The 12,292-nt window shown below is 37.6% G+C and overlaps 1 protein-coding gene across 2 annotated transcripts in view; it reads left to right on the top strand.

The window, feature by feature from the left end:
• The first annotated feature begins 2,672 nt into the window (after window positions 1-2,672).
• Window positions 2,673-12,292, top strand: part of LOC138135615 (furin-like protease 2) — a 97,899-nt gene continuing 88,279 nt past the window's right edge. The window contains exon 1 of one of the 2 annotated variants that reach the window (XM_069054389.1): window positions 2,673-3,081. The gene's annotated coding sequence lies outside the window, so the exon portion shown is untranslated. Of the gene's footprint in view, window positions 3,082-6,186; window positions 6,284-12,292 lie in introns of those variants that run through there. The other variant, XM_069054390.1, reaches the window with a different exon arrangement.

Raw genomic sequence — 12,292 nt, 5'->3', positions numbered from 1 at the left:
GAGTTTTTATTGGAACACACGATAGATTATTTGTAATGAATAATTAAAGTTGACCAATCAGAAGGACGCTGTTAATTTGAATTTCAGGTAATTTTAACCAACAGTTTGAATTGCCTAGCAACATAATTCTAGTAAGAATGGTATGGAATGTCCAGTAAATGTTTGGGCAACTGTGAAGATTTTGACAACGTCATGTTATAATTTAATTCGAAATTGTCAAACTTTGTATTGAAATAATGTATACAGCTGCAGAGTATGCCGAAATTGTCATACTTTATGGAGAGTGCGGCCGCAATGCACGTGAAGATGCAAGAGAATATGCAATACGTTTTCCACGACGTTTGCCATAACGTATTTCTACGGTTTGTGGATTGTGCTGGAGACACTGAGTCCTTGGTGCCTACATGACAAGAAATTGGTGGTCTCCTGCGAGAAGTTAGAACGCCAGAGACCGAAGATGCTGTTCTTCAGTTCTTTGATGACGACGGTAGAAGAAGTATATTTGAAGAACTATATTTACCGGGAACCTCTCAATATTTTAGAAGAACTGAATGACCAAATTCACGAAGCACTGGCTACCGTTATTCCTAATATGTTTAGATTGGCAAGGGAAAATTTAATAAAACGAGTTCGCCTATTCCTTCAGATGAAAGGTGGTCATTTTGAACACTTGTTATAAATTATTCTTTTTATTTTGCATGTTTTGTATTTCATTTGTTGCATTCTACATCGGATAAGTTATAAAATTTTATCTTAAATAATGATGATAGTTCAATCCAGTTTTGTCTTCTTTCTTTCAGAGCTGCCACTGTGCTTGATCTGTTGTTCAAAACGTACGTGTAACTCCAGCTTTTTGCAATGTCAAGAATGTTCCTAAAAGTCTTTTCTTTCATTTTGACGATGACGCGTCCCGCTCGTGTAGCTGCGCTAATACGTTGCAGATGCAGAGTGTATGCACAGGAGTCAGGATAAATTTCTTGTTTCTTGTGATTCCAATTCACTTCACGGGCCCTGCATATTTCTCTTTTTACTAAGATTTTTAAGGTAGTAATATTACTCACTTAACGCTACGTCGCCATTTTACCTTCCATCAACAAAGGTTCAATTCATCATATCCCTCCCGTCAATTTCTCATACCCCTCAAGGTTACAATTGCTCTGGAAATTTTCACTCATAAGTCATAACAAACCATATTTCACTCATAGCCGGAAGAAGAAACTTCTTGCGTTCCTTGATGAAGATTCTATACATTTGTTCGCCTGGCTTTGGCGAAATTATCCCATTTTTGGTTATTTCAAAAGTAGCTGTCACTTTTGACGTCTATTCCGACAAGTCGACCAGATAAATATTGAAAATATGTTTATTATTCATACGAATTACACGTTGCTTGGCAATTGAGAGAAGGTACTCAATTTTCTCGTAAAGGGAAAATTAGATCGAGCTCTATTGGTCAATTTGATTAATTCATAACTAAAAAACTGTTGCACCCTGAATATTTTTCTAAACATTTTTTATCTTCATTACCATCAAGGAAAACGCACTCTAAATTTGATCCGCGAGTTCTGGGACACCTGTATATTTTGAGGTTAGGCTTTCTTTTTTTTGTAGAGCGGCATTTCGTATTTTTACAAGGGTAATGCAAAGGTAACTAGATGTAAATCATTTTATTCCACACTGTATTATTTTCATACTTCTTAAAATATCATTAACAATCAGAAATCATCGTTCTACCTATTCATTTGTTTTTGATTCAACAGACCTTGGCTTGTTTGTATTAAATAACAGGTTCTGCAGACACTCTAAACAGTCTAAACAAACCCAGTTTTACAAAAAAAAATAAAAAAACCTCTTGTCTTTTTAATTGGAGTGACTAATAAGCCGAAAAAAAAACAATTTAATTAATAGAAACGGATGGAATCGTTCTTTTTGTCTCACAAATTCTGCATTGTTGCGAAAATTAACATAAATGTCAAATCTACATCTTCATTGGAAACGAAGAATATTGTTATTGTCTTTTTAATTAAATCTAATAAACAGTGGGGTTTTCAAGTTTAAAAAAATAATTTTGATCGAGAAGACGTTTAATTTTATCGAATGAAGTTTGAGGAGAGAAATTTCAAAGCCATCATTTGAATGAGTAAAACTGATATTATTATATGTTTGATTAAATTATTTAACAAACAGGAAGACATGGCTAAAAATAGATTGATAAGTCGTTTGTGATAGAGCAGACCTTGATATGATTTTATTTTGGCAGTTGCGGGAAGAATTTGTGAGGGAGACGCTCCAAGCTTAACAGCTTGTGGAATAGAAGCAGCGATGTTCTATGTTCTTTTTGGTTGAAACAATAAATAAACAGCAAGAATGGAGCAGCTCGGTTGTTAAAAGTGGACCTAGACGTATGGTTTTTATTTAAAGATCTTTTTTCAAGTTGAAGTCGTCATGAATCAAAATATCGCAGACCCTCATCTTCAAGAATTAACTACAATATTATTGGTTGGGACAACAAAGACAAAAAAAAAAAAGCGTTTGGGTTGGGAAACTGATGGAATCGTCGCTTTGGATCCGAGAGACCTTGGTCCGGCGAATGACAGTCGAGCGAGATAGTTCCCACCCGCACTGTAATGTCGAAAAGCAGTCAGAATTGTGGCAACCGGCCCCGTTACAAGAACTAGTACACGGTTGACCAGTTTATGAAATATTGATTTTGGTCGGAAGAGTTTTTGATAAATCGCCGTCGACGTCGCCATCTCGCGGTGCGCATCGCCAACTATCCACGGCACACCGCGACTCACGTCAAAACAGATTCAATTGGATCGCGCTTGCAGTTCGCAGCTGACAGTCTGTTTCGGTTGTCTTTGCGAACTGCTGTCCATCTGACGATGTTTTCGTGATTTTTGGGGGCACACAGAGCACAGCATTGTTGTTCGCGATACTGTAATGCATACTTGTTAGTGTAACAAAATATGCTAGAAGCCGTTTTGTGTGTAAAATTGTGCAAGTGTTGCCAGCGACCTGCTGGAAAGTGTTTTGTAGAAAGTGGGTTTGCCGTTTGTCAATTTCGCAAGCATTCGAGTTTCGGTAAGTCCTAACAAATATGTTTGATGGCAAATCACCGAAAAGCTGTTTTTTCCCGTGCGAAATCCACCGGAGCGTTAATTTCGACCGACACAAAAAGTAAGGTTATGAGCTGGGTCCGGTTTCATAATAAACAACAGCATTGTCGACGGGGGCACATCCCAGCCCCCCACGTCACTCAGATGTCCCGGGGCTCGGAAAGAATTCGGTAAAAGTGCGACTTTTCGCAGCAATATTTTTGTGTCATGTCGAGAAGCGAAAGTTAAATTGTACAAGGACAATCACTTTTAATTAAAAACCTATACCACTCGAGGACAACAATTACGGTAATTCGTCGACCTCTTGTAGTGTTATTTACGTTAAAGAACCCCATTTAACTTGAACAATCTGGAAAAACATGACTCTTGTTAAGTCGTCGAATGTCCTCAGTTTCATAACAAAACAATGATTTACTTTCATTTCTTCCGTTACCATTTATAACGAACGAAATCGAAACCGTTGCATTTTACAAGAAAGTTCCGCAATTCCAATTAGCAAACCATTTGAAATTATTTAAATTCTGAATAAATCTCTTTCGCAATTTTGATAAAATGTGTAAAGTAAATCTGCAAAATTCGCAATGAACCAGTTGAATTATCAGTTTTTTTAGTCATTCGTATCAGACAATGTTTTAAAACATATTTGTATACTCAGATTTTTCCGAAACCCTGATCGCAGTTTAAAATGTAATCGTGGTGCGACTTTATCTCATTCAACTTTAATCCCTATGCACACCTAATCTCTCCACATAAATTTCTCTTGTATTGCCACCTTGAATCATTATTTATTTATTTATGATGTGTCGTCATTACAAAAAAGTCGTCAAGTTATATTTTTCTAATAAGTTTTGTCGAAACAGTGAACATTTTTCTACTGAAACCAGCCCAAACGCTTATTTAGTTATGAAAAGGAAAACCCCACTTATTTCTAATAACTTCGTAATAGACAAGTTACAAATTAAGCCTTATTTAAGTAAAGCTCCAGAATATTAGATTGACGACAGATTATACTAATGCCCTAATCTGTTAGGGCGTAGCAACATGAAATACATTCTAAATTATTTATTGAAAATTAATTATGTAGGTACATACTAACTAACTTAAACTAATTAGACTGTTATTACATATAACAATCTGAAATAGCAGAAAATTCCAACACTGAAAGAAATCACGGCAACAGTCGATCCAGCCCTGTAATTTGTAAAGGGAATTGTTCTAACGAGGCGGTTTAGTCTGGTTGGAGTAAGTTTGTTCGAGTATGCTTCATATCTGCTGTAAGCTGATCTACCGTTGTGAAGACGCTCCATTGGTGTGTATGTTTCACCAATTATCCCCTCTCAAATACGTATGAAACACTATAGGTCGGATTCTGCAACAGCCCAACCCACTTCCGGAAAACCTCAAATCACGCTTGAAAAAACTTACTACAATTAAACATTCAAGGTTTCATTTGATCGACACAATTTTTATTTTTTTCCTAGGTACACAATACACAATGTTCGACTGTCGTTTGTTGTGTAAGCGCGTACTTGAAATGCGACAATCTAGACAGGTCGTTTGAACGTCATTCTCTCTCGAGAGTTGGGTCTTAAAGTATTAGTAGGTGCTGTCAAGTTAAAGTGCAGTTCATTTCGTAAATTTTAAACAAATGTCAAGTTTTACTTATTCTGTAACAATATACGGATAATAACAGGTCGTTGTTAGACAGTTTTACATCACTCGGTGCGTTTGTTTTCACCAAGAACTGACATTCAAGAGTTACTTAACTCTTAATGTTATTCTTTTCGATTACATGTTTAACAATTTATCGTGTTGGATCGAAAACGACAGACCTTGGAGCATCAACGTTATAATACTTTCAGCATCTGCTTACTTTTCCAGATAAGTTTGGAAATACTCGGAGGGCTAATTAAATTAGAAAAAAAGCCAACAAAAGTGATAATCGGGAGAAATAATATGAAGATGTCAACGAAGAATATGCCCAAAGTTTTAATCGAGTTGTGATGTCACTGGTTGGTATCTTTGCAGTTACTTATCTTCGACTTTATCAACGTTGGTAACTGTCGCAACTACCCAATTCCTTGTGAGGGTGTCTATCTACTTTCTCTCTTCCGAACTTATCGCAAGTAAATGTTATTTCGAAATGACAGATAACACGCCAGTTTTATACGATGACCTATGACCCGACAGACGGCCAAAGAACAAAATACACTGCACATTTCTCGAAAATCGAGGGTCAAGCATGAAATTCAGAGAAAAATTTCATCAGTGTTGAAGATGTTTTCGATGAGAATTCGTTCATTGTTTTTTTTTTCAAAATTCTGCCAGGCAGTTTGCTACTTTTCGAACAACAGGCTGATGCGACAATGAAACATTGTTAACCCAGTTTACATAACAGACATGTGTCGTACGTTGTATAACAGTCTACAACGATAGACGGCTATTAATTAGTGATAGTTCGAGTAAGAATTTGGAAATTAATGGTGATCCACTGAAACCCGAAATTATCCTAAAAGGAACTTTCACTGAATAATAATAAACCGAACGTTTTACCGATTACAAAGTAGTCTAACCTGTTTCCAAGCGAAACAATTTATTCATAGTCTAGTGAAATTGAACCGTAAATAATCATATCTTCCGAATCTCTCCCTTAATACCTGTTGCCTCGTAAATCTGTCGAAAATAAAAATTTCGACTTGCTTTACGAGGGAGAGTCTACTCGTGATGTTAATGTTGCAAGAAATTTCAGAACGCAACTTACGGATTAACACCGAAACTCTGCCCGTTCATATTTGGGTTACAGCTCGGTGCATTACTTTCTAGTCGAGTGTGAGTGTTAAAAAAGAAGAAGAAAAAAATCGTTAAATATGCGAAAACTCAGCACGTCCTATTTTCTCCTACGCGTCGAGCTACATCAGCTCACGATGACGCGAACTCTCTGACGAACATTCGGCGATTTCTGCAGCACGTCCTTTTTGGCAAACATTTTACTTTACGTCAAAAATTAGCTCGGCCACCATTGGTTTGTTGTTTTTGTTTATGCGTGTTGCACCGCAGCCGTGCCCCCGGACTCTAATAATAAAATTCTGAGGTGAAACGTTTCCATATTTCAGTGTCGCCGATTTATCGTGTTTGTATTTTCTGCACTGCAGAAGCTATACTAACTGGTAAGTCCAATGTTGGTTGTTATTTACCGGAGATGAGAAAATTCGAGTCGAAACGGTTGTGTTGTGTGCTTTTCATTCGCAGTACTTTTCAGACTGTTTTTTGGGACTTTGTTATCTTTCGAGTGCGTCTCTCCCGTGAAGGATCCGTTCGGGAGAAGTCTTTGATCTGAGTGCTAACAAATTCTCACCTGTTAGTCACTTGAACGAAATTTCATTTCACGGCGGGTTTTTAAATTGAACGGAGCAAAATAATTTTCTCCGGAGCAAGACGTTCTCCTAATAAAATTTTCGTCCCCTCGAAATGTACCAAATCTGAATGTGACTAATTGAATCTCAACAATTCCATCAAAGCAAGTGCAGTTAATGGCTGTTATGAAATTGGAATTAAAACGTTTAACAAGCGTGCCGTGTGTATGGCAGTGTGGCGGCAACTCACCGGAAAAAACCTTCCTATATTTCATCATCCGCATAACTCACGGAGGATGGGGTCGACTGTGCGAGAGGGGTTTTTTACACTTTTTTTGATGAATAAATAAACATCACCTGTCCAAAATTCGAACAAGACTGATGTATTGTAATTTTGGCGGGTTCGAAGAGGGAAACGGGAGAAATAAAAAATTTGTGGAAGGAAATGGGACTATACCCGGTGACATAAATTAAACAGACTAGTAGACGTTGGTAGATTTCTTTTCTGAATCGTGTGGATACAGACTTGCAGCACGGAGACAAATCAGCGAGTGAATGTCTCGGTTGGTTCTTTGTGAGGAACTGTTGAAGCATTGAAACTGACCTCAAAAATTGTTTACTTTTATCTGTGCGATTTTTTTTGCCAGTAGGGTTAAAATTTACGAAAGGAGTAGAAGTTCGTTCAATTAGCACCGAACGCTAATTACCAAGTTTGCTCAGTGATTATTTATTCGGAGTATTAAGATAAGTTAAAATTTCCCATTTGAATTTGGTAAAAATAAGTTCTCGTGTTTATTACGTACGTATCTACATCAAAATAATTCTCGAGAATTCAAATCCCCGGAGACGAAACTTCACAATACCCGATACCGCCGGGATTGTTTTAGTTTCTCATTTAATTACATACCTTTTTTAATATTTTCCATTTTTACGACTTCTTGTTGCACGACTTTAATTAATTTTTTTTTCGCACGTCGCCCTCCAGGGCCCGTAGTTTTATTTACCCCGTGAGATTTGTACGTGCAAACTCAAGTGATCCGTGTCTGTTACGTTTCTTTGTTCATGTCTTAATAACTTCAACGTTGATTTTTATCTTCGACTCTCTTTGATATATTCGTGAAGTCGACATAAATCGATTTGGACCTTGATTAGATGCAGCGACTGTTACGTACAATTCTTTTACATGAATAAATGGCTTTCTCGAATTGATAGGTATTCGCCCATTTGCCTAACACCTACAGATTTAAAACTTTGTCCGAGGAAGATACACTCGGTTGAATTATTCAACGTTCGTTCTTTTTGTATGATGGGAACGCTTCTCTTCTTAGAACACACCGATATATAAATTTTTAAGCGTCTCATAAGTAAGCATATACGAGCATTGGTGGTGGGTTTTAATGCATTTAAAAGCGGAATTGTTGTCTATTCTGTTAGGAATCCATTCTCTTCGTTATATCCCCTTGGTATTTCATGCACACAGTGGAACAGCCAGAACATGTAGCAACAGAATGTGTTGCTTTACTTTTACACCGTAGTTAATAAAACTTTATTATATCACGTTTTCAAATAAGACCGAGTATTTTTTGTGACTCTCGGCGTAATACCATTAGTTCTCCAGTACTTTTGTTTTATTTAATTCTTTTGTTTGGAAAAGGCCGTCGGCTAATTGGCACTACTTGCAAACTGTCCAACGAGATTTATATTTAGTTCGATAATTCATGAGTCATAAAGTTTAATTCGCTCAACAGTAGCGACATTGTTATGTAAGCTTTGTTAAAAGTATTTTTGCCGAGCAAAATATCCACTCATTTTTAGCTTTTTATCTAGCAATTAATTTTTTGAAAAATCGGTAAAAGTCGGTGCAGTTTTGTCGAGAGAAAGTTCAAAAAATTCGTTTTGAAACTAACGTTCGTTCAGTTGTGAAACTCGCATTGTGCGAACGTTAAAATCGATGTTGCATTTTTTCGATAAAAAATCATTTAATGTCTAAACTTGACCGGATTCCATCCGCAAGTGGTACGAATTATTGCGGTGATCATTCATCGAAAAAATAAGGACTAGAAACCAATCGCAAGAATTTAACTGACATACCATTTTATTTCTTGCATAATTTAGTTAACTCTGTCTATAAACAGTACTTACATAATTCATGACCCACTTTAAGTAGCAATTGACAATTAATTAGTACTAATGGATTTATCACGTGGACAGAACTGCGTTCGGGATACGATAAATCTCGTCATTTTTGAAGCTCCCGTGCCATTGCAAGTAATTGGATTTGTGTAATTCATGAGGTTGAAATTTTTTGGGTAATTTAGAGTCCAGCCCAGAATATTGATACAATGTATTGTAGCTTCGTTGGCTGGTGGATTTTTTTTTCTGTCAAAGTAACCATATCGGTTGTCAAAGCGAGGGACCAAATACGTTTCGACTGACAACCCTACACCCACGCCTCGCCCATACAACAATAGGCGAGGGAATGTAATATTATTCGAAATGAAGGCGAAACATTTTCCAAAGATAGATTTATTACGTTTACATTATTCTCTAACAGGACGCAAGGTTAAATCAAATTTGTTTGATGTGGGTCGCAACGACAGTGATTTAACGTCATTTTCGTGAAGAAAATTAAGACAGAAATCGAATATTTTTTTTTCGTAAATCCAACAGCAACATTATTTATTAATAGAGCGAGTGTTTGTTTTTGCTGTCGGTTATTCCCGCTACAATAATAGAGGGATTTATGTTAACTACGAATCTACGATAAAATCCAACACTTGCCCACAGCAATTTCTCATTTGATTGATAAGATCTTCGAGTGGCAAACGGAAAAGTGGCCGCATGATATACAAGTTACAATGCTTTTATCATACATCCGAGCTTGTGAAATGTTCTACCGCAGGGTTGGACCTACCAGACGTACTTTGGGGCTAAAAAGCACATTAATTCCATCGGTCCAAGGGATGCTTGGTCCGTGGGAATTTTCGCATCCTCGGTTTGGCAAGCTCGCAAACACGATCAACTTTGAAAAAGATTAGACCACTAACCATAGTTTTAATCGGACGGCGTTTACGCCTCAGGGTGAGGCACTTTCGACACTTGAATTATGCGAATTCGTGATTTAATCACGGCTTACGTAATTTGTACACACGAGATTAAGAAGAACACCTAATTATGGAGATGGCAAGGTCGCTGGAATCAGTGATGCAGGAAGTTAAAAACGAACAACCTTCCCTGCAGCCGCGGCCACGAAAAAACGTCTGGATCGTGTTTACATCGTCCATACCTAATTAATTTCCCACAAAACATTGATACATATTATTACCTTTGTCACAAACGACTTTTTCAAAACGCATTTCATCATACGCATTGATATGTAATTAATTATTAATTTTCAAACATCAGCAATTTAAATTTGATTACTTGGTTTTATGTTTTGTACACATTTCTGTGCTAATAATTAGTCGCTACGATATGGTGTAAATATACATTGACATCTAATTGAAATAAACGCATTGCAGTATTATTGATGGAACTTTTGTCGTGTGGAAACAATCCTTAAATATTACCTTTGTAGTGATCTTTGTTCGAGCTTTGTTAACATTTTTACGTTTTGAGTTTGAGTTCCTGCGGGACGGGAAAAACTTGCTTTTCATGTGTCCGCTGATCCCTTCGGGTTCTGAGGTACGAAGATAAAGGATACAATCGAGTTATTCAATTAATGTAAAACTAAACTAGAACGGCCAGAAGTTGGAGGATTATGAATCACGAAACTGAAACTTCTCTTTCAGCTTATTATGACGCTGCAGGAATTCAACAGTGACACAGTCATATGTGACTGGAGTATAATGTAGATTCGCATTTTATTAGATCTTCATTTTCAGATGTGCCGCACCCTTCGCCGTCATAAAATGGCCCCGAGGAAAATGTATATTATATCTTAGTAAACCTGGCAAATCCTCTTACGAAACAATGGGCGAAGTACACATTCTTTCCTTCAATTTGCTATTTCCAGCTCGCTTTCATCACTCCATTCCTTCATTGTACCCTCGGACAGTGTCTGTCTTTTTGAGGTCCATTGTTCATGTACACTGACAAAGACGAGTATTTAACGAGCGCCTCACGATATTAGATTGTTTCTCGCTTTCGCAAAAAGTATTTTCGTGTTCCCTTCGATCGGTTAGGCACAAGATTCCGCGGTTTTATTTCTCGGGAATTTGCGCCGTCACTTCACCTATCAACACCGAATTATCCGACATATTTCGAAATCGTCGGCGGATTCCGTCGAGAATGTTGGAAATTTTATTGGGAGATCGGGGCCCCGCCAGTAAACCGAGTAATTGATAAGCCGTAAAAACGGAATCGCTGGAACACTCCGAACTGACAAATATCATCATAAACATAAATCATCCACAGTTGGAGGAGATCGGAAACTTTTTCCGAAAGAAGTTTGCATTTGAAAAGTTGCGGTGCGACGACGGCTCCCGATTTTCACCAGACCGTTCGCCGGACTATCCGTTGTCTGCGGCGAAATGTGAGTTGCATATGACGGAAACGATTTGTCGCGGTATTTCTTCGACTTGCAGATGATTGCCAACTAAACTTTTTAAGGGAACTGTTTTGATACCTTCCGGAGAAATTGCCTGCCTCAGAGTTCAATAGAAATGATATAGGATTTTTCCTAGTTGCTTTGTTCCCTTGTCCGCGTGCACCCAACCGTTAAGGAGGAAAATAAGTAAACCAGTAAGTTCGCTTCCGATTATTTCATGTCTTTGTTATTCAAGGTGTGACGTTTTTATCCCTACACGAACATTTTCCTGAATATTGCACTTTATCCGACGAAATTTCCGGCCGCATTATGCTGCATACGTGTAGGGACAGGCAAGGGTTTCACACCGAACTCTTACATTCTTTCCTCACTGACTTATTTATTTTTCGCCATTAAGCGGAATAAAATGTAGGGAAAAATTCACAACCTACATAACTCACTGTAATTTGCGACAAGGAGAAATTACTTACTTATGCACCGGTTAAATAACCGTCATTTCACTATGATCGATGCCGGTTCATTCGACTTTGTGTTGCTTGAAAGTACGTTTGGTACTCGACACGTGTTTCGACGATCATGAGTGTGTCATCATCAGTAACACACTTCGGTGGAATTGTTGCAACTCTGTATAATTATTTTCTGCGAATGTTTCGGATGCAGTTTCTCGCAACTGTTTCTGTAGCATGTTAATTTGTTTCGAATGCAGCGACCGCAAACTGAACATGTTTTAATATGTGCACTATTTCAAGAATTGGATTTAATTTGGCGTAAGTCACGGCGGAAATTAACTTTACGACCTTAAAGTCAACTGGAGCGTACCGTCCGTGAATATTTTCCCTTTAATTGTTGATCTTTTTTAGGTAAATTGACCGACAGTAGTTCGTGTTCGTTCGGAATCGTTTCGCCCTTTGAAAGTTAGATTTTACTGTCGGCAATGTGTGGCGGAGGTTTAATTTTCGTTATCCATTTCAATTTGCCGATTTGTTTTGATCTGGCAAGCGGAAGTCGCTTCGGAATTGATCAATTAAAGTGTCGTTAATGGGATGAAATAGCGCCAGAATGAGCAGACCTAATGGTAATTTCTTTCGTTCGTTTATTACCGTATAATCCATTAAATAATGAGAGACCGTTACCCGATCACCTATGGGGCTGTTTCGTCATGTTTTATCGGAATCCGTCGATGTAAATTCGATTGATAGGTTTGATTCGGTAATTGTAATGTCATTAGAAGAGTCCGGGATAGACCAGCTGTTGAAGTACCCGAGTATAGAGGT

The sequence above is a fragment of the Tenebrio molitor genome, chromosome 7, assembly GCF_963966145.1.
Source record: "Tenebrio molitor chromosome 7, icTenMoli1.1, whole genome shotgun sequence".
Taxonomy (NCBI): domain Eukaryota; kingdom Metazoa; phylum Arthropoda; class Insecta; order Coleoptera; family Tenebrionidae; genus Tenebrio; species Tenebrio molitor.
This window is presented reverse-complemented; position numbering and strand designations above follow the sequence as displayed.